The 22,945-nt window shown below is 32.1% G+C and overlaps 1 protein-coding gene and 1 long non-coding RNA gene across 2 annotated transcripts in view; one reads left to right on the top strand and one right to left on the bottom strand.

The window, feature by feature from the left end:
* Positions 1-8,470, bottom strand: part of LOC134713749 (glycoprotein 3-alpha-L-fucosyltransferase A-like) — a 47,791-nt gene extending 39,321 nt beyond the window's left edge. The window contains exon 1 of the mRNA XM_063575036.1: positions 8,396-8,470. The gene's annotated coding sequence lies outside the window, so the exon portion shown is untranslated. The remainder of the gene's footprint in view (positions 1-8,395) is intronic.
* Positions 8,471-20,738: 12,268 nt separating this feature from the next.
* Positions 20,739-22,579, top strand: LOC134714743 (uncharacterized). Its single transcript, XR_010106574.1, has 2 exons — positions 20,739-20,912; positions 22,263-22,579. It is a non-coding gene; the product is annotated as an uncharacterized LOC134714743 (long non-coding RNA).
* Positions 22,580-22,945: the final 366 nt, after the last annotated feature.

Genomic DNA, 22,945 nt, shown 5'->3' with positions numbered 1-22,945 from the left:
GCCATAATGAATGTAACTATGTATAGACATGTTTATTGTTGTTGAAGACCGCTACTTAAATCTCTAGATATTTTTTTTCTTTTTTTGGGTTGTCGGGTTGTTGTCTCATTAATGCAGTCCCGTATGCATCTTTACACAGAACGGTATTATCTTATTTGTTTGATAATTTTTCATTTGATCGTCGAGTGAGCTAATTTCTGTTATTTCTAGAGGGGTGCATTAACTGAATAGTTTTTTTTTATTTTTTGCACTGTCTAATCTTCTCATTTGGTTGCTTGTCATAGGAAAATCACGTATTGTCACATTTCCATAAAAAGTAAACAAAAACGGTATCACAGCAAAGTACGTAAATTTGATTAATAAACTGGTCCGCCGAGCGCAGATGGATACGACCACAGATGTTTACGACCGCATAAGTCTATCACTAAACAATAGGAGTAAAAATGTACACAATGTACAATCCTAATATAAAAAAAAGTTGATGTGGGTATGATTGCAAATGAGACAACTGTCCACAAGAGACCAAAATGACACATACATTAACAACTATAGATCACCGTACGGCCTTTAATAATGAGCGAAGACCATACCGCATAGTCAGCTATAAAAGGCAATATGACAATGTAAAACAAGTCAAACGAGAAAACAAACGGCCTTATTCATAGAAAAAAAGGAATGTATGTTTGAATTTGAATTGTTATTTAATAAAACAAATAATAGGTTTCTGGCAAAGAATCAATTAAGTCATACAACTTGAAATTACACGATTCACACTCTGCTATTGCACAATACATAGTGAATCTGTCTTCAGACTTTATACAATGAAACAACTAGCAAAATAAATTGTAACCCCCACAATTTCTTCAATGGTGAGGGGAAAAAATCACTTTAATTTTTAATTTTAATATCTTCAATCTTGCGGGGGATTTTTGTATACCAACCCCTGAACAAACTATGATATTTAAAAGAAAAAACATTTCTTTTTGTAAAATGTGGTACTATTATGTTGGTCGGATGCGACTATTTTCCATTATCGTTTTTCGCGTTTTCCTCTGTCATTTTTCCAACGCGAAATCGAGCAATCGAGGAAGCGTAATCTAGAAAATAAACTCATCATAGATACCAGGACTAAATTTTGTATATACGCCTGACGCGCGTTTCGTCTACAATATACTCATCGGTGACGCTCGAATAAAAACAAGTTAGAAATACCCAATTAAGTACTAAATTGAGAAATTGAAAAATCGGGAAATCGATATCAAAAATTCAAGAAATTAGGAAATCTGGAAATCGAGAAAGCAAAAACGCGAAATCAAGAAATTCATTTTGCGTTTCCACTTTCATGTTTTCGCGCTTTGCTTTTTTGCTTTACTGATTTCTCGATTAGCATTTGTAAAGTAAAAGGAGAAAACATGAAAAGGCGAAAAGGCGAAATGGCGAAATGACCGCATCCGGCCACCATATACTATTCAATATAATTATATTCACACATCTTCTCCCTATGGTATTTCACCTGATGGTACATTTTCACAAAAATAAAAAAAAACTGAACAAAACACAACTTATTGTCATTTGAAAATTGCTTGCTTTTGTCTCCTTTTTGGACCCTTATTTTTTTTCTTTCAAGAAATGGTTCATAGATTTGATTTTTCTTCCACTACAGGGAGCAGTTAAACGTAGAAACCACAAATGGCACTGACACTCCAAAGTTAACAGCTAAATACGACATGTGTTGGCAAAAAAGGGGCTCCGGTCGTTCGTACAGTAGCCACTCGGGTGTTGGATCTGTAATTGGGCAAAACACTGGAAAAACTTCAAAGTATGTTCAGACCACTGTCGGATATGTTTAAAAGCATCGCAATTGGGTAAAGAACCAGAAAATCACGAATGCCAGAAAAATTGGAATAAATCACCTAAAGCAATGGAGGCACATACGGGAGCTGAACTTCTAAAAACATTAGAAGATATTGGGGGACACAAGTAGGTGTGTTAGTGATGGATGGCGATTCTGCCACACTGTCCCAAGTGAAGGAACGATTGGGACATCCAGTGGAAAAATGGAGTGATATAAATCATTCAAGGAAGTCGGTGGGAAATTCTATGTATAACACATTGCAAAAAAAACACAAAACTTTAACTACCACAGTTATAAAGTACTTTCAAAAATGCTTTTCCTACGCAATATCAGAAAACAAAAACTAAGAAAATGCACTAAAGGAAACACTTATCTCGATAGTTCCACACGCTTTTGGTCAACACGAGAAATGTGGTAATTGGTGTAAAGCAGACAATGATAACTTCAGCTTTAAATCCCTACCTGGCGGAAAAGCATTATCCGGTGATGACTTTACAATGATTTGTACATTGTATTTGAGACCATGTCAAACAATTCACATAAACTTGCACCAGGGGGGTCAACAAAAGATGTAGAGTCTCTAAATAGCATATTCGCGTAGCGAATATGCTATAGTGCCAGTGAAAGTTTGAAGAACAGAGTTTCTGCTACAGTAGCTCAGAAAAATATCGTATACCACTACATTTCGGAACTTCATTTAGAGGCTGGGGATCGCCCAACAAAATTACAAAGAAACAAAGCGAATGTCTTTCAAAGGAGCGAAAACGGCAACTGATTTATAACCAACAACCAGAGGTGAAAAGAAGGAAAATTAAAACAAATTACGAAAAAAAGACAGAAATAGCTAAGAAAGAGAAAGTGGAAGGGACTACGTATAAAAGTGATGTTGGTTTTTCACTGGTCACAGATAAACAATATACCTGGGATTCGACATCGTCCTAACATAGAAACTGTGACCAATTTTGATGGTAATTTTGCTGTGTTTGACTTGGAGACCAGTTCGTTACAAGAGGACTGTGAAATTCTACAAATAGCCTGTAAATTTAACGATAATGAATTTAGTTGTTACATACAACCAACCAAGCCCATTTCAAAGATGAGTAGCGCTGTCACTGGACTTACAAATGAAGGGGGTGTTCTTTTTCACCATGGTAAGCCAATACGAGCAATCAACCGAGAAGCAGCATTTCAAAATCTTGTAATATGGCTAAGTCAATACAAACCAGTAATACTAATTGGCCATAACGCCAAGTTATTTGACTCTAAACGTTTAATTTTGAATATAAATAATTTTACATGTTTTGCCGAATTCAAGACAGTTGTTAAGGGATTTGTCGATACCTTGCCTTTGTTCAAAAAACAATTTCCGGGTTTTCCAAACTATAAGCAGATTACAGTGTATGAACATGTTTGTGGAGGACAGTTTGATGCTCACAACGCAATAGGAGATGTTTCCGCATTGAATTGTATATTGGAAAAATCGGGCATTGGTAAGAAATAACTACTTTTACATTCTTTCAGTATTGAATCCCTAATGGAGCAACAGAATTTTGACACAGAAACAAAGAGAAATGACAAAAAACTTTTGAAATTGTGATAAATGATAAATTTTTAACAAAATATATGGCGCGTAGGATGGCTGAATCGGATCTGGTATTGGATGATTTTAAATCAATATACAAAAATCATAACAACCGTGGTGTACAGCAGGTATTCACTGAAAAACGTATCAATGGAACACCAAGAGTGACAGACAAAACAGTTATCCTCAACAAATTTAGGCAATATTTTTCATGACAAGAACAGTTTTTTTGATTATTGATACAGAAGACAATAATACTTTCTTGAATTAAAAACAATCGGAATTAAATAATTTTTTGTCTTTATTTTTTTTCTTATGTAGCATTTGGCAGACTTAAAATTGTATGGAGTATTGTCATTGTAGAGCCACATTTAACAAACTACCAACAAAAAACCATAACCAACTGCATGTGAGAAACCATCATGAGTAGACAAAGTCGTACAACACCCTATTCGTAAATAAAATAATAATGTATCATCCTGTCCTGGACTTGAATTTGGTACATACAAAAATTGATTTAAAATTGATATTTTAAAAAATATACAAGTGTGGACACAGATGAGTGTGGATAGATATAGGAAGATGTGGTGTGAGTGCCAATGAGACAACTCTCCATCCAAATAACAATTTAAAAATTAAACCATTATAGGTTAAAGTACGGCCTTCAACACGGAGCCTTGGCTCACACCGAACAACAAGCTATAAAGGGCCCCAAAATTACTAGTGTAAAACCATTCAATGTTTGGATGTTTGACATTGTCTTATGCCAAAAGGAGTTCTATATTTTTCCTATATGGTGTTATTAACTGTGTTGCACGCGATGACAACCAATCTGAGCATTAGAATATATAAGTGTATGCAGAAAAACTGTCAATAAAAGTATGTTACAAAGATTTCAAAAAAATATATTGGTGTCATTTTTGGTTTGATTTTAAGCAAATTACTACCAAATGATCCAAAACGGTCACACGTCAGTTTTATTAATTGGTTGTATTTTGTTTTTGTTAATCAAACTGGATGTAATACTAGTAGACCAAAACAAGAAAATAACCGTTCACATGTTAATAAAAGAGCTTATTATTCAATGTTTACGGTTCGTTATCGCGTGCATCATATTTGTATTTCGTTCATTGTTAAATAAGGCCGTACGTTCCCCGTTTCAGTTGTTTTGAATATGTATATATCTATATCTTTTTATTCTCATAAAGCCAATGCATTACATCGGTACAGAGATAAAAAAATACAACAATAAATATTTACAATATGTACAAAACAAGCGAGAGAGGTTACAAAAGTTACAAGCCAGGAGTACAAACACAAGTATTTATATTTTTATAAAAGAACAAACTTAAGCTTCTTCAGAACTGGTTTTCTTGTAGGACCGTTTCATAGCTGATTCTGCGGTATGGGGTTTACTCATTGTTGAAGGCTGTCCTATGTCCTACAGTCGTTAACTTCTGCGTTATTTGGTCTCTGGTTGAGAGTTGTCTTATTAGTAATCATACCAAGTCTTCTTATTTGTATTGTACTTTAACATATTGAGAGATAAAAATTGAAAATCAGCAAATGTACATTAATTGCAGAAAGACAGACCAGAGAGTGTGCACACACGTCAAAACTCGTCATTTCAAGGTGATGAGCAAATATGAAGTCATTCAGTAAGGTTGTTTCTAAGAAAAGTAACAAACATATTGTTAGACGATCGGACAACAGATCAAACAACGCGTTTGCAATATAGCTCTACTCTTAGACAAAGAAGTAAGCAAATATCATATAAATATCTATCATACGCCGCATAAAAGGTAATGGAAGTTTTCTATTGATAATGACATCGTTCAATATTATTTTCTAATACCGGCTGCTGTACTTCATATAAAATGTTATACTAAAACTTCATTTTTGGTTGATTGAGGCAATAATGAGATGAAACAGCTTCAACTGTAAAACAATAAGTACTCCTTATATTAAAAGTTTGTAAGATGATTATCTTTTGAATGTAGAAAGAAAAAGAAAAATCGAAGTATGGCCTTTTAAAGCTGACGATATGGAATCGGTTTTGTCATTGTAGAAGGTTGTACGGTTGTCATCGTTGAAGGTTATATACGGTTGTCACTTAATGGTATCACCTAACTCAATTTAAAGTTGGTTCACATTTTGCCATATCAAGGCCTTTGAAATAAGATTCTATCCTCTTTTAGTACATGAATCAATTTAGAACTAATGTCGGACGGATATGCACCTTTATACCTATGTCAGAGTTTTCTTTATTGGCCTACAGTTAAAAAGTAATCTGTTTTATTGAAATTATCGTCAATACATGCAGTAAGGAACAGCGAGAACAAATGCGTAATAATTTTTTTTTTTGCATTAGAATACCAAACTTTTCCGAGCTTTTGTCAATCAGAATAGAAAACTCAAAGTTTGGTTTACTTGAGAAAGATAAAAAAAAAAAGGTTTCTTGAGAAAAATAAATTACGGCGTAAACTAACATTCATCAAGCTTTGCGTTGAAGTGTAATTAATGTACAGTAGTTCTTTAAATGAATGCGACCTTTTACTTTTAACTAATGTAAAACAAAAGCTGACACTGTAATAATAAAAAAAATAAAAGAAATAGGAAAACATTGTAATATGTACACTGACATAAAAGTAGAAAATATCTGACGATTTTGGTGTTTAAGGAAACAAATATAATTTAGCAAAAAAAAAAGGCGGTGTAGGTTTTCATTTAGGTCTTGACTAAATAGACACGCCCTCACAAAACTTGCGGATCCACAATAGGATAGGGAAAAAAACAGCCGTCCTAAAACCACAATTCAAAATTGGGGAAGGTTGGGGGGGGGGGGGGTCTAATAGCTTTACTCAAGATTTTTTATCTTATTCAACTTTATTCTAACTTACGGCATACGTTTTACCGCTAGCAAACTCTTTATCATAATAATGTATAAATTATTTACTTAAGATCCACTTTCGCCTCGTCGTAAATATGCGTGATATATTTGCCACTGGGGCACGGGAGCTATCAATTTATCAGTTTCATATAATGATGCATAATCATTAGTTCTCAACTGATAATTGTCTCAAACAGTTTTTCAGTTTTGGTATTTTGTTTTTATTTATATTTTATTTTTTAACGAAAATAATAGAGTTTCTTTCCGCATTTTTTCTTTCAATTAATTCATTTGTTTGAATAATCAATAATAAAATAGACGTCAACATCAGTAGTTACATTGTATGCAGCCAAACTAGGTGGAGGACAGTAGAACAGAATACAATATAGGTCATATAATGAGGCGTAAAAATACGGCAATCAGGCTCTCTTTTCGGCCCTTTCGTTTATTCTCAATTTATTGTTTTACTGATCTCTTTTGTTAAATAAAGTTTATTTTTTCATCTACAACTGCAAAATGCACAGCATATGTGTTAAAACCAGCAATGTGACTTATTTTGAAGATTCATATAACCTTTGTTGTTGTTTAGAGATTTTATTCGAAGTTCGTATATCCTTTCAACCATTTATTTAGATGTTTGTTTAACGTATAGATAGCGCGAAACTCTCACTGCACTATGCATCGGATATACGTCATTTTTATTTCGACTAAATGAGGCTGCAAATTTATACATTCGAGCAACTTAACGGCCGCACCCAATTTCAGCATAGATATACGGTCGGACGGGAGAAGTCCAGAGATGTGAATATTTCCATACCCAAATCAATTCTTTTGTTTTGAAAAAAGATTTAAAGGTATACATTAATACGACAACTACCAAACAACCCATATAATTCAAAACACTAAGAGTCAACATATAGATTGTTGTTATAGCTATAAACCTATAAAGAATAAAAAGCCCGAAACTGCAAAATGAATAAATAATAGGAGTTCGTGAGTTATAAGAAAAGTGTTTGGTTGCAAAATTTCACGCGCTCTTTGTTAATTTCAATATGTGAAATTATAGACGGTGTAATATAAATCAGTATCAGCAAAACGCTTCATTGTAAAGTAACAGTAAAATAAATAATGACTATGGATGTGGCATACTAAATGAATATTCAGAACAAAAAAATCAAATGGAAATATAATATGAAAATTAACCCTGCTTTTGGTACTATAGACCGAGACACAGAAACGAATTTCTAACGTGTAATACTTTTGTTTTTAAAAGAGGGATGAAAGATACCAGAGGGACTATTTAAATAGTATAATTTATTTGGACAAACGATGCGGTGAAAAATTCCTATTACAAGTTGGCCTTAGTGCTACCTAATTGAATAGAATAATATGATACTAGAATTTTGAGTTGTCCGTTTACTTAAAATATTGAGAGCTGTTCACTAGAAGTCTTTACCTAAAATATTATCCAATCAATCAAGTTGTGACGTCAACCTTCCGAGACAAAAAAAATATACCCACTGGTTCCCACCGACTTTTAGACTAGACCATGAACCTCATTATTTTATGACTAGGGAACAAAAATCGATCCAGTAAAAAAAAACATCGCATTAAGGCAGCAACCATTTGATTTTCTGGGGGGGGGGGGGGGGGGGCTATGGGTTTTTTATGAAAAAAAAGTTTGTTTCCAGGTTTTGGTGAAAAAAAATAATTTGTTTTGGACCCTGAGAAAAAAAAAATGTTTGTTTCACCCTCAGCTGCCACTATATGTAATGTTTTCGGTTTGTCGCTAAAAAAAATAGATTGTTCTTCGCCGAAGGCGAAAAAAAAAATTTGAACAGAAAAAAAACCCATAGCTTTCAAAATGAACTCCATTTCTTTATAAACCCGAAATCATAATTATTATCCAGCTAGTGTACAATTCCCTCTATTTATTCTGGAACGGAAACGTAAATTAATATTTTAGAACTGTTTGACTACAAGACCGAAAAGAAATATATCAAATGTGAAGAAATATAATGTCAAATATCAAAAAACAAAATGAAATGAAATTGAAAGTACAACTTACCAGTACGAAAGCTTTACCCAATCTAAAGAAATACGGCCCTGGCAAGGTTTAAATGTCTAAGTCTGGACATTGAGTTCCAAGCACGAGAAAAACGATCCCCGCGAAAAAATGACCGGACAACTATAGTTGTATATAGTATCTATAAATAGAAAAAGGGAAATTTACGATGACCCATAAACGTTACAATATAGGTTGGGGGGGGGAATAAAACATGTGAATATGTCCCCTACGAAACGGTCACCTACGAAACAAGTATGGGAGAAAAACTTTTCGTAGCGAACAATTTAATGTGCGTATTGTTATGCGTTGACTTTTCTACATTGGTTAGAGGTATAGGGGGAGGGTTGAGATCTCACAAACATGTTTAACCCCACTGCATTGTTGCGCCTGTCCCAAGTCAGGAGCCTCTGGCCTTTGTTAGTCTTGTATTATTTTAATTTTAGTTTCTTGTGTACAATTTGGAAATTAGTATGGCGTTCATTACCACTGAACTAGTATATATTTGTTTAGGGGCCAGCTGAAGGACGCCTCCGGGTGCGGGAATTTCTCGCTACATTGAAGACCTGTTGGTGACCTTCTGCTGTTGGTTATTTTATTTGGTCGGGTTGTTGTCTCTTTGACACATTCCCCATTTTCCATTCTCAATTTTATTTTATACTACCACTTTCATGCAGTCTTTTTTTACTCTTTTTTCAATTATATTCGTGCAAAACAAATAACAAGGGTTGGTTTCGTGTAATTTTTATTATGTTTTTATTAACATAGAATAGGGTTGATGTCAACTACGAAACGGTTTTGTCAACTACGAAAAGCATCACTTCAAAATGTCCACTACGTAAAATGAGTTGTACCTTCACATGTGAAGTACTCTCACATCTGTATCGATAAAAAATGCTTCTCCAATTCAGAAAAAATGAGATTTTCTAGTTTATAAAGTAAAGAAACTGGAATGTCTATAGAAAACATTTAAAATTGCAAAAATATGTGTGTTTAGAAGCAGTTTTGTTTTTGTCCCCTACGAAACAGTACACAAATTATGAAAATAACATCGTTTTAAAGAGTATCTAAGATTGCACTTTTTGTTTACAAACAGATCTTTAATAGAGGTATGCAAAATAACTCTTGAAATTAAAGAAGTAGGTCCAGTAAGAGCCCTTTTTGGCCCCAAAATAGAGCAGTTTTATAAAATTGTTAAAATGTTAACTTTTAGTTATTTATTGGACAGTAGAAAGCTTCTGCTTCATAAATATGGGCTGTTTTTGACAATACAATGCACATATATCGGGTACTACCACCATTAAGTCATGCTAAACTACTGAAATATACACAATTCTATCATTTTAGTTAAATTTTAGACGTTTTTTGTGTAAAACGAAAGTGGCCGCATTCGTGTTCATCCAAAATATTGAAATGTAAGTTGTATTTTATAATAAAACATAAAATATACTAAGTATAAAGGTTGAACACGGATGCGGCCACTTTCATTTTTGACAAAAATCATCCGAAAAGTGACATTTTTCGGCATATATGGTAGATTTTTCATATTTGAGCTTGAATTGGATCGTTTTTAATGACTAAATCAGTTAAAATCTTTCACACAAACTAATTGATTCAAATGAAATAGACACTTAAGTGTTTAAAAAGTGGTCAAAATCTTTCGTCAGATGAACCTGAAATTTGAGGCCAAAATCGGTCCTTACCGGACCTACTCCTTTTGGACAAGTTGATTTTCCATTTTTTTTTTAGGTCTGAAAGGAACGCTTTTATTGAAAAACGCCCATATATGGTAAGAATCCGGGTCCTTTCGCACGGATTTACGTTCGCCATACTTACCTGTTCGCCCTGATAATGAATATATGCAGTATAGCTGAGACTAGTCTCCGAGTATAGTCATAAATGAACTTGTAAATCCGTTTCATGATTAACAGTTTGTACATCATTGTGTTTAATGATCATAATTCAAGCTGAATATTTTATGAAAAAATATTTTGTCATTGAACAATTAACGGTCCTAAACAAGCCATAAACTTTGAAATATTTCCGTGTTTCCATAAATATCAAAAATATATACCATAGAAATATCTGAATAAGTTTATCCCTGAATATCAATATTTTTTAGTAAGGCGAACGGACTGGACTCTCTGGGCGAACGAACTCAGGGCGAACGGTTCCGATACCATATGGTAATCACATGACCTCCATTGTTGCTTTAAGAACTGGGGTCAAACCGGGGTCAGCTTCCGACTGATGAAATCATTTTCTCAGTGAGATTTGAAATTTGTTATTTTTATGAGATTACATTTTTCGATTTAACAAAAAAAAATATAATGATAAGTTGATGTCAAAAATGACAGTTTGAATAAATTAAAATATTTACATTTGCTTGTTTTATCAAAAAATAATATTTCAATCTAATTTTTAAGAGCGAATATTAGAATTGCTGACCTAGCTTAGCAACTTTTCATTTTGATTTTAATATTGAAAACCGAAAAATGATCTTACGTGGAACATTTTTCATTTTGACTTGTAATATTGAAAAACGAAAAATGCGCCATAAAATATTTTTCAAATTGACTTTATTTACATGGGCGGATCCAGCAGGACAAGGGGGAGGGTTCCAACTACATCTTCCCATTCAAATGCATTGATCGTCCAAACAAAGGGGGTTGCAACCCAGGAACCCCCCTCCCATACGGGATCCGCGCCTGAGGGTTATACAATGACCAGTGTATAACAATTCAAAAGAGAATTCAAAAGAGAATTACTACGACTTGATATATAAATGAAACAAACAAAAATGTAATAGGAACTCATCAGCAATAAAAGAAAACCATTGCCTGAATCACATCCGCGTAACGCCATCGGAAGTTAGCGTGTCATACCATAGCACATTAGTGTCCGACACCATCGCACTATAGTGTCCGACACCATTGCACTTTAGAGTAGCCGGAAACCATTTTACTAAGCGACACTTTAGAGTACTATCGCGAAGTAAGGGGGCAGGGGCCCAGACGCCCCATCATTTTTGGGGAAAACATGATTGTTTTCTGGATCTGCCACTGAATCTCTTCGTAGATAGTGTACACTTCCTTTTGATTCATGGAAGCCATTGATTGTTGGAAATTTACACATGGATGGCCTGGGCCGTGATATTCGTTAACTTTATTCTGAGCGTTAAAATTAACGAATATGACGGCCCAGGCCATGTGTAAATTTCCAACAATCTATAACTTCCATGAATTATTTCGATTCTAATAGGACAAACAAGGTAATTAAAATACTGAAGCGAGGGTTGGTTTGGTGTATGTAGATATAAGAATATATGAATAATTTGCCAATGAAATAACTTTATTTATGTTGAGTAGCTCTACATGTGAATTGCCTCAAACGAATCCCAAAGTTAATTACTGTAAATCTAAATATGAAGATGGGTTAACTGGGAGAATCAATTATCCATCCAAAGTCGCAAGCCATAATATGTTGAAAGTAAAAACCAATATTTGGAAAAATACAGATTCAAGATTCAAAGTTTTATTTAGAGTCGATATTCAATAAACTACATAAACACAAGCTCTAATGGGCTTTTCAAATCGACGTAATAACAAAATACAATACACACATACAAAAGTCATGAAAACAACACAATATTTAAACATATAATACCCGGACACGTCCACTTTTATTTTTTGTCTATCTGATGAGTTAATGCTATGTCGTAATAACGACATAAAATATTTTTTTGAATGGCCCTTATCGGCTTCCGTAGGAGTAAGATGAATACATACACAAAAATAAAAATTAGAACTTAATACAAATTGAATTAATTTTTATAAAAATCAGAATTTGGAGTGCAAACAAAATATTATTTTATTAAAATTAAAAGAAGTAATAATCTCAAATGCTTTTCATAAATAAATGAGTGCATTTTGCATATTATGAGATAACAAGTGTTTTGGCACCAAATTACCTTATATGCAGAGAGGCTCGGTTTTGAACGGGGGAAAATGATGTCATGCAGGTATTCTTTGGGACATATAAAAAGGCGAATCATTAGGTTTGCGCTAACATCATTTTCCTCCCAGCAAAACTGAGTTCTCGTTATTTATTCTTTTATAAAGGTAAGCTTGTTTTATTTATTTAAAATTTAGATATACGTATTTGAGATTAAAAGGAAATAAGAAATAATTATAAGTAATAATGAGAGAGAATATTTATCTATATAATTCAAGAAATATAATTTATCAATTTGATTCTTTATTTAATAATTAATTTAGTTAAATATTAACACTTTATTGAAATCGGATAAAATCATTATAAATAAATAGAATCATGAGGTTATTCACTTCGTTACGATAAATAGGATGATCGTATATAAGTTGAAAACAGATGTTTTATGTGAAGTGCATAAATGCATATAAATAGAATAGTTAATTGCCATGAAATTCACGAGTTAAATTCTGCAATTTACGAAACAGGAATACTTGTATTTTGTCAAGAGATCATGTTATTTATTGTTATTGTGTATAATTAATGTATTGTAAAATTATCTTGATCAAAAAAGAAAAGAAAAGAAAGAATACCTGCATGACATCATTTTCCCCCGTTCAAAATCGAGCCTCTCTGCATATAAGGTAATTTGGTGCCAAAACACTTGTTATCTCATAATATGCAAAATGCACTCATTTATTTATGAAAAGCATTTGAGATTATTACTTCTTTTAATTTTAATAAAATAATATTTTGTTTGCACTCCAAATTCTGATTTTTATAAAAATTAATTCAATTTGTATTAAGTTCTAATTTTTATTTTTGTGTATGTATTCATCTTACTCCAGCTTTTTGATTGGTTATATATAACATTCCTGTGCTGTTATGTATTATTGAATATTCATGATGCCCCACTACATGTATCTACAAATTCTGTGAATATGGTTTTAACCTTGGATGTAATATCAATTCGACATACATCTGTCCGTCGACCTATCAACTTCTAAAGCGTGCTACTTAACCTTTAATCAAGATTCTTGACTTCTATTTTAAGCATGATCTTGTACCTTAGCTAATGTCTGTTACTCTTATGAATCATAAATTCTTTTGATTGTAGTTTCTTTTTGTTATATTTCCTTGTGCCAATGAATTATTTGACTTTATATTCTATTTTACTTTTAACTGACTTAATAAATTTGAAACATACAATTTTTATTTTAATTAGCTCTATTTAATTTCAATTTCTAATTATTTCTAAAAGTGTCCTAAATCCTTTCATAACATCACCCCCTTGTTAAGTTTGAAATCTCCTGATTTCATTTTTTTTTTTCAATTTGTTTTGAATATAATTTTACTCTTTGAATCTTATTAATCTTGATTAAGAGAATTTTTCCAATGAATTGTTTTAGCAATAAATGAAACACAAACACATCTATATATACAGAGAGCGAGATCGAGGTTATGGCGGAATGTTGTTGTTTTAGTCAGGTTAAGAAAAATAAGTGAAAATTGTATCAAAAGGTATCTCAAAAGAACTGTCATACTATATATTGTGATATTATCAACCAATACACCATCCGCTTGAGATTAGAGGGTAATGAAGTCACAAACAACACCACAAACCCCAAATAGACGTCCAAGAGTATCTTCTTCGGGTTCAGAAACAGACACCCCCCTTCGCAAGAGACAAAATATTGATAAAATTGAAAACATGGCAAATTTAACATTAAAAGAAGTAAATCTTACAGATCTGTATACAGTTATGTTAGATATGAAAACAGGCCAAGATGAAATGAAAAAAAACCAAGAACATTTTCAAATTACGGTGCAGACTCAAATAACCGCTTTGGAATCCAAAATAGACACTAAAATGGATTCAGTACATCGCCACATTGAGAAGGAAATAAATGAGGTGAAACTGGAAATGATGCAAGAGAAAGAAAAACACGATGAACAAATGAGAAATCTACAAAGCCAAGTAAGTCGAGCAGAAACCGAGGTGAAAAAAATCCCGAAAAAAAGTTCCGATGAATACAAGTTGATATTTAAGAATATTAAACAAGAAGATATCAGTGACATAGAGGATCTAGATAGTGTGAAATTATTTATTGATAATATCATCAAAGAAATTGAAGTTGACACTGAATCCATAAATATAGAAATATTAAACAGAAACGCCTACTCCGATAATTCCAAATCGAACGGACCCCAAAGAAGGGCAAGGTCAGTAATCTCTGTTTACTTTCCAAACGATGAAGATAGAAAACAGGTGTTGAAGAATAAGAGGAAATTGAAGAATATAGAGAAACTTTCCCATATATATATAGAGGTAGATAAAGCTAGATATGAACGTCAAACAGAGGCAAACTTAAGAAAGATCATTAAAACTGTCCCAACACTTAGAATGAGAGGCGGAAAAATCATCAACGTACCTAATGAAAACAATGAACATGGCTCCGATCCAAACGAAACTAAAGCATCATAGCAATCACAACCCACCCCTGATCAATCAATATTAACTTTTAGTATATGGAATTTAAATGGCTGGTACAATAACAAAACTGAAAGTAAACAATTGCGAAAAGAGATAATAGAAGGTATTAATGCAGATGTTTTTGGAATTTGTGAAACACATTTAAAAGATGATGATGAAATTTATATACCGGGATATACATGGTTTGGTCACAATAGGAGTACTTTGTGTAACAGAGCAGTCAGAGGGTCAGGGGGCGTGGGTGTATTGATACGAAATGAGCTATTAAAGGAATACAATGTGATAGTATTGGATAGAAGTTTCGAGGGAATTATCTGGCTTAAACTTAGGGCAAAAAATGATAACTCTTATTACATAAACTTATGCGTTGCATATCTTACACCAGAAAGGTCAAGTAGAGGTAATTTGGCTCAAGAATTTTACGATATGCTTCTTTCACAGGTTTACACATACTTTGATGAGAATCCGATGTTGATTATGGGAGACCTGAATGGCAGAATTGGAGATAAACAGGATTTCAATGAACTTATAGATGTTGGTGATATACAGAAAAGATTAAGTATAGACAATGTTAGTAATAAATTTGGTGATTACTTACTTGATTTTTTGTCAGACTCTAAAACTTGTATTTTAAATGGGAGATTCAAGCAAAACAAAGATAACTTCACTTGTGTAGCACCTCGTAGCAGGTCAGTGGTAGACTATATAATTGTTCCGCACACACAATTTAAACAAATTCAAGATTTTGAAACCACTTTAGTAACAGACTGTATCAAAAATTACAGTTTAAATGTGGGAACAGCAACAATACCAGACCATTCAATACTTAGTTGCAAGTTAAAAATATCAAGATATGAAACAATACAAATTGATAAAAATAAAAACACTATTTCTAGAGAGAAACCAACCAATAATGTTGACTTACAAAATAGAAGATACTTAACTAATGTTATTCCAATAGACATGTTTTCAAACCAACGCACAGCTCATGCTATTGAAAACGTTATTGATAGACTACAAAATTCTCATGTCATTCAAACTGAAATTGATGAAATATACTCTAAATTTGTGGATTTAGTGCAAAGTGAGATGAATGAAAAACTAAACTATAAAGTAACTAGTAAAAAATCTAGCAGGAAAAATGGTCGTCGAAAACACAAACATTGGTGGAACAATGAACTTTCTGATCTGTGGCAACAGGTGAAAAATAATGAAAACTTATATTTACAGTGTAAAGGCACCAAATGCAAACAAGAACAGAACAGTCTTAGGAAAAAATTTAAAGAGAGCCGAAAAGACTTTGATAAAAAAGCACGTCAAGCCGAACGACAGTACAATGCTAAACAAAGAGACAAAATAACCAGCTTAAAAACAAATGATCCAAAAACTTTTTGGGATGAAATCAATAAACTAGGACCTACTACTACCAAACAGGAAATAGACTGTGTAAACTTAGAAAATGGTAGTGTTTCATATAACCCAGATGACATCTTGAAAAAATGGAAGGAGGACTTTTCAGGGTTATTTAATGATACAGTATCAAATCAGGTTAGTGATGAATTTCTAGAAAGCACACGTAAACTAATACAGGAATGGGAAGAACAAATGGACAGTTTAAAACCAGAAACAACCAATATACAAAATGAGCAAACACGAAATGAGAGTGAACTTATACTAAATTCTGATATAACTCTTAAGGAAGTCACAGATGCATTAAAAGATGCAAAGACAAATAAAGCAACGGGTATAGAAAACATACCAAATGAAGTTTTAAAATGTGAAAAGTTGCACAAATTATTATTGAAACTATTCCAGTTGTGCTTTGATCGAAACATTTTGCCAACTAAATGGGATTACAGTATTATCCATCCTATACTGAAAAAAGGAAAAGACTATAGAGTGCCCCTTAATCATAGGTCAATTAGTTTAATGTCAACAGTAGCAAAACTCTTTAACTCTATTCTTAGTAAAAGGATAACAGAATATTTAGACTCAAACGAGTTACTCTGTGAGGAACAAAACGGCTTCCGAAAGCTAAGATCATGCATAGATCATATATATACTTTATATTCAATCTTACGAAGAAGAAAAGATGAAAAGTTGTCAACATTTCTATGTTTCATAGATTTTGCTAAGGCATTTGACTCTGTGAACCATGAGCTACTTTTTGCAAAGATCTTGAGCATTGGTATAACTGGTAAAATATACAAAGTCATAAAAACAATGTATAAAAACCTTCACAGTTGTGTAAAAGTTGAAAATATGGCTACTGATTGGTTTGCAGTGGAAAGAGGAGTAAGGCAAGGGGACAACTTAGCTCCTGTATTGTTTGCTATCTTTATCAATGACTTGGCACTTGACATTAATAATTTAAACTTGGGAATACAAATGTGCGATAACTCAAAATTAAGTGTGCTCATGTATGCTGATGATATTATTATACTTTCAGAAACAGAAAATGATATGCAGAATTTATGCTTGATACCTTGCACAGCTGGTCTGAAAAGTGGCAATTGAAAATGAACATAGACAAAACAAAAATAATGCACTGTCGCAAAGCAAGTATGAAACCAACAGACAAAACGTTCAATATAGGCCATCAAACCATTGATTTGTGTAAGTCCTACAGGTATCTTGGATTTGAAATATGTGAAACAGTTGAATTTACTAAAGGAGTTAAGCTACTACATGAAGCTGGCGGTAGAGCTCTTGGTGCTATGATTTCAAAACATTTCCGTATAAAAGGACTAAGTTTTCCAGTTTATGAAAAACTATATTATAATACAGTTATCCCGGTGGCAGATTATGCCTCAGAAATATGGGGGTTCAAAAAATATGACTTTGCTGATAAACTGCAATCTAGAGCTGCAAGGACATTTCTAGGCGTTGGTAAAAGAGCACCCATTCCATATTTAACAGGAGAAACATGCTGGATGGAAGTTCAACTCAGACACCATTTGGACATGATCAGACTATGGGCAAGAATAATTAACATGTCAAGCAATAGACTACCAAAGATTGCCTATCTAAGTGAAAAAGAAAAGAACAGGAGAAATAGTTGGGCTTTAGAAATTAAAACAATATAAGGTAAATGTGATCTCCTAAACCACTACAACATGAGTAGCTTACTCGGTATGAGTAACAAAAACTTTCTTGGTCTAGTTAAACATAGATTAACAACTATAGCAGCAGAAAACTGGAAAGCGGAATGTGCAGGAATGCCTAAATTAAGAACATATGTAAAAATAAAATCTGATTATTGCCAAGAACCAACACTTCTGAAAACATTATCAACAAAAAAACGTGCTGTGCTTTCAAAACTGAGAAGTGGAACTTTTCCTATAGAAATTGAGAAAGGGAGATATAGGCAACTACCAGTAGAAAGAAGGATTTGCAAACTTTGTACCAAACAAGCAATAGAAGATGAGATTCATTTTGTAATTAAATGTCCAGCGTACGACCAAGAAAGACAAACTATGTTTAACATTGCCAATCAGAAACTTACCATTGACTTACAAGAACTAAGTGACGAAGAACAATTTAAAACCCTCTTGACATCGCCAGAATCAATATGTGCAGTTGCAAACTACCTTACAGTTTCCTTGGATGTTAGATCAGCAAAATATTAACAATATTAACTTACCTACTGTTACAATTTTTTTTTTTTTTACTATCAATAGACTGTTGGTATGAACCTTTATTTCAATTATAAATATATGCACTTCACACATTATATCTCTATTTTTTATAAAATATTCTTTATCACTATACTATATTTACTTTATTTTTTGAAGAATAAAACCCTTTGCAACTATACATGATCATGATGATATATATTTATTCGAAAAGAAACAATAATTTTTAACAGACATAAATTCATATTACATTAATAAGATAAAAATTCTTTTCCAAGTTGAGATGTTTACTAGATGAGATAATACTTGAAAACCATCATATTGCTTCTTTTTTTTTTTTTTTAAATATATACATGTTTTGAGCTTGTAACTAAATAGAAAACTCAATTAGCATAGTTAGAAGGATAGCTTCAGAAACATATGTATGTGTGTGCTCAGATAGAATGTTATATTACTATCTGTAAAATAATTCATTATTTTATCACTTGTATGATTTTTTTAATATTATTAGAATTTACTATTTTGCTTTTTGTCTAAACAATAGTACTTGGGACAGGGGAGATAATTAGTGTTGATTATTTCCCCTACACATGGACACAAACTCACTTCAGCAAATTTCATTATTATATGTAGAACATGAAAGGTATATCTTGAAGAATAATAACTTGCTCATGCACCTAAAAGAGAAGCATATAAGAACTCAAGTATATTAATAGTGTGATGCACAGTGTACAGAACCAAAAGAAATTTTGAAAAACATAGCAAATAATATTTATTTTTACAATATACAATGTGTTTGTTGTGCAAACATTAAAGGTAGTGAAATAGCCATAATGATGACATCTATTAATTTATAATATATGAGCTTAGTAGAAATGCCATGCTATATTTATATTTTTTCTATTTTAAGTATCATATTACTTAGAAATATTGTAAACAGCATTTATAAGAAAAGTATTACTGTATTTATATAATATAAGTTTGCATTTATATAATATAAGTTGATTGGCATATGATATCTATACCTTTTGTATTTTGATATTTCCTGGGCTATTTTCTATATCACTAATTTGATTTTAAACATTATACACAGATGATGACAGAAAAATGCAACATAACAATAAAAAAAAAAAAAAAGACAATATACATGTATCAAAATAACATTTCTCTGTGGCTAAGGGAAGCAACTCATATTGATATGTTACATACACTTTCATATGAAAAACATCCACTTTTTATCCTTTCATTTATGATATATTCTGAAATTGATTTGATATTCGAAACAATTTGTGCAAACAGCAGCTAGTACTGAACACATACCGAAAATTTATATGCATACTTTAATTGAATTCATCATCTAAATTATTTTTGCTCTTGATTTTAAGGGAAGCAATTTCAGCTTAAAATGTTTTCAAATTATACATATTTATATTATTACAGATCTATTTTAAATGAGAATTTCACAATTAACATATTAAAACCACCACTTATGCAATGATGTAAAAGAACAAACACTAAAAAAGAGAGAAATATTTTTATAAAAACTTAAAACAACCTCAGATCTCAGAATGAATAATCGAGTTAATATATATTCTTTGTATGTTTATAATCTTGTATGAATATTGTTAGTGCTTCATAAGCCTCTAAAGGCTGGCCGATATGGTATACTATTGCTAATGTATTGAAATGTAATTGTAATTTTATGTATATTGTATCAGGTTGCACTTTAAATAAAATAAAATCTAAAATCTATACACAAAAATATATAATGCATGCACAATAAAAAAAAATAATTTTACAATCAAGCGGTGCCGATCCTCTTCTGTGGAACAAAGTCCACCTGCGATATAATGGAGATCTGTCTTTGGATGTACTCCAAGTCGTCGCGACAATAATTCATATGGAGATCTGTGTCTTATGTACTCCATATGTAGGGGAATAAAATATGTTTTCTCTCTCTCTTTCTCTCTATAAGTCCCCTATACATAGTGACACATATATTTGAATATGAATTTATTTATAGATTTTAATATAATTTATTTCTTTTATATATTGAGAATATCGGACTTCATTGGCATATTGCCATTAAATATGATATAAAATTCCGGTTTTTTTTGTTTTTTTTTTTTAAACTATTGTTTGCAATATTTGCATAAAAGATGATATATACAAAAAATATGAAATATTAAAATCAATGTGTTATAATTATAGTTCATTCCTTTAGTTATGTCAGAGACATATATACACAAAGATTGGCAACTGTAACAGTGGTCAACGAAATCTAATCCACGTAACGCATCTCACGAGACTTTAACGAGATCGCCATATTGATTTTATCACGACAAGTACACCACCACGCTTCGATTTTTATTTCACATCAAGCATTTCAAAACAGCATAATGTAAGTATATATTTTAATTTCTACTATGAATTACCCTGTTTTATTCAGTTTGCAGTAGTTATTATTTAAAATATTGAGACGATTAACGTTTTATTGCAGTATTTAATAATGGTAGAAACTGGGCCGAGATGCACGTTATGGAAATTTTTAGCACGGTCGTAATTTTTATCAAAACATTTTTATTTGAAAAGGAATAAAACAAATTGCGTGATGAATTACTTTCCCCAGACATATTGAATTTGCATGTAGAGGTTGTTTTTATCATATTTTTACCCACTTTGATGCAATTTACAATTAAAAATCAGTATTATAGCTGACGGCCATGTTTATTTTCTTTAATATCAAGACAGACCCCTGTCCATGACTACTGTTCAAAACTTTTCCATCTTCAGAGAATAATTGTTCCCAGCACCTTATTTTTTTTCCTATGACATACTGAATTTGCATATGCAGGTTGTTTTTATCATATTTTCACCCACTTTGATGTAATTTACAATTAAAAATCAGTATTATAGCTGACGGCCATGTTTATTTTCTTTAATATCAAGACAGACCCCTGTCCATGACTACTGTTTAAAACTTTTCCATCTTCAGAGAATAATTGTTCCCAGCACATTATTTTTTTTCCTATGACATACTGAATTTGCATATGCAGGTTGTTTTTATCATATTTTCACCCACTTTGATGTAATTTACAATTAAAAATCAGTATTATAGCTGACGGCCATGTTAATTTTCTTTAATATCAAGACAGACCCCTGTCCATGGCTACAGTTCAAAACTTTTCCATCTTCAGAGAATGATTGTTCCCAGCACATTATTTTTTTTCCTATGACATACTGAATTTGCATAAAGAGGTTGTTTTTATCATATTTTCACCCACTTTGATGCAATTTACAATTTAAAATCAGTATTATAGCTGACGGCCATGGTGTTTTGTTTCAATATCAAGACAGACCCCTGTCCGTATACACTTGATACTGTAAATTCAGAAATTATTGCGTGCATTTATTATTGATTTTCTCATTTTAAACTGAAATGCGATTTTAATTTTTACAACTTCTGTTAAGAATCCTGTTAAATTTATTCATTCAAAATTTTTCTAAAAGTGAGTTTTAAACTCTTTCGCATTTTTGCAATAATAAAAACCTTGCATTAATTTCTGAATTTACAGTAAACTTTTCCATCTTCAGAGAATTATTGTACCCAGCACATGCATTACTTTCCTATCATGACAAACTGGAATTGTGTATAGAGGGTTTTTTTTTCATTATTTCCACCACTTTGATGACATTTACAATTTTATATATTTTTACATTCAGTATCTGACAGCTTTCTCTTTTTTAACAGGGTCCTGCTTGCTATAAAAGGACAAAGATGTTGATCAAATTTACCTGTCAGTGCAGCATACAAGAGATATAATATCATACATGGGCTGAATGTAGGACTCCCAAGTCTTTCTGATTGAAAATAAGACTCCCTGGCAAACAGGAACAACTAGTGATGACTTTTTCCAAAAGTGACGGCACAGTCATGTTGTGGACTGATTACTACTGTCAATGTGATACTTAAAACTAACAATGGTTATGTAAGAGAGAAAAGTACATGTGCTTATCCTGACTGTAAAATGGATAAAAAAGCAAATAAATATCTTGTGTTCAACTTCATTAGTCTTATTTATGTTAACAAAATTTACATTAGTTTTTACTAGAAACCATACATGTAGATGTATAACAATATGATGTAGTATGATTGCTAATGAGACAAGGATTTACATGTATGACTATCATTAGAAGGCCACTCTATTCACAAATTCCTTCCTCTTCATGGAAAGTAACATATGTAATTGTTTACATAAAATGACAAAATGTGTAGGAAAAGAAGCAAGAAATGTTCACTCTACTTCGGTACACTAGTCGCTTACATTGGTCACCATCTATGTTTGTTTCAGTCCTTTAAAAAAATGTCAATGGTGCTTATTTATATTTATCTGTTGTGCTGTGTTGTTTCAGTTTTACATGTCCTCATTCTGT

The sequence above is a fragment of the Mytilus trossulus genome, chromosome 4 (genome assembly GCF_036588685.1).
Source record: "Mytilus trossulus isolate FHL-02 chromosome 4, PNRI_Mtr1.1.1.hap1, whole genome shotgun sequence".
Taxonomy (NCBI): Eukaryota; Metazoa; Mollusca; class Bivalvia; order Mytilida; family Mytilidae; genus Mytilus; species Mytilus trossulus.
This window is presented reverse-complemented; position numbering and strand designations above follow the sequence as displayed.